Source organism: Bison bison, unplaced genomic scaffold (assembly GCF_000754665.1).
Source record: "Bison bison bison isolate TAMUID 2011002044 unplaced genomic scaffold, Bison_UMD1.0 scf7180017864042, whole genome shotgun sequence".
NCBI classification, from domain to species: Eukaryota; Metazoa; Chordata; class Mammalia; order Artiodactyla; family Bovidae; genus Bison; species Bison bison.
The window spans coordinates 2,265,670-2,265,886 of NW_011494614.1; positions in this window are offsets into that span (position 1 = coordinate 2,265,670).

Here is a 217-nt window from a genome sequence, read left to right on the forward strand (position 1 = left end):
CTCAAGAGTCTTCTTCAACACCACAGTTCAAAGCATCAAATCTTTAGTGCTCAGCCTTCTTTATAGTCCATCTCTCACATCCATACATGACCACTGGAAAAACCATAGCCTTGACTAGATGGAACTTTGTTGAGAAAGTAATGTCTTTGCTTTTTGATATGCTGTCTAGGTTGGTCATAACTTTCCTTCCAAGGAGGAAGCGTCTTTTAATTTCATG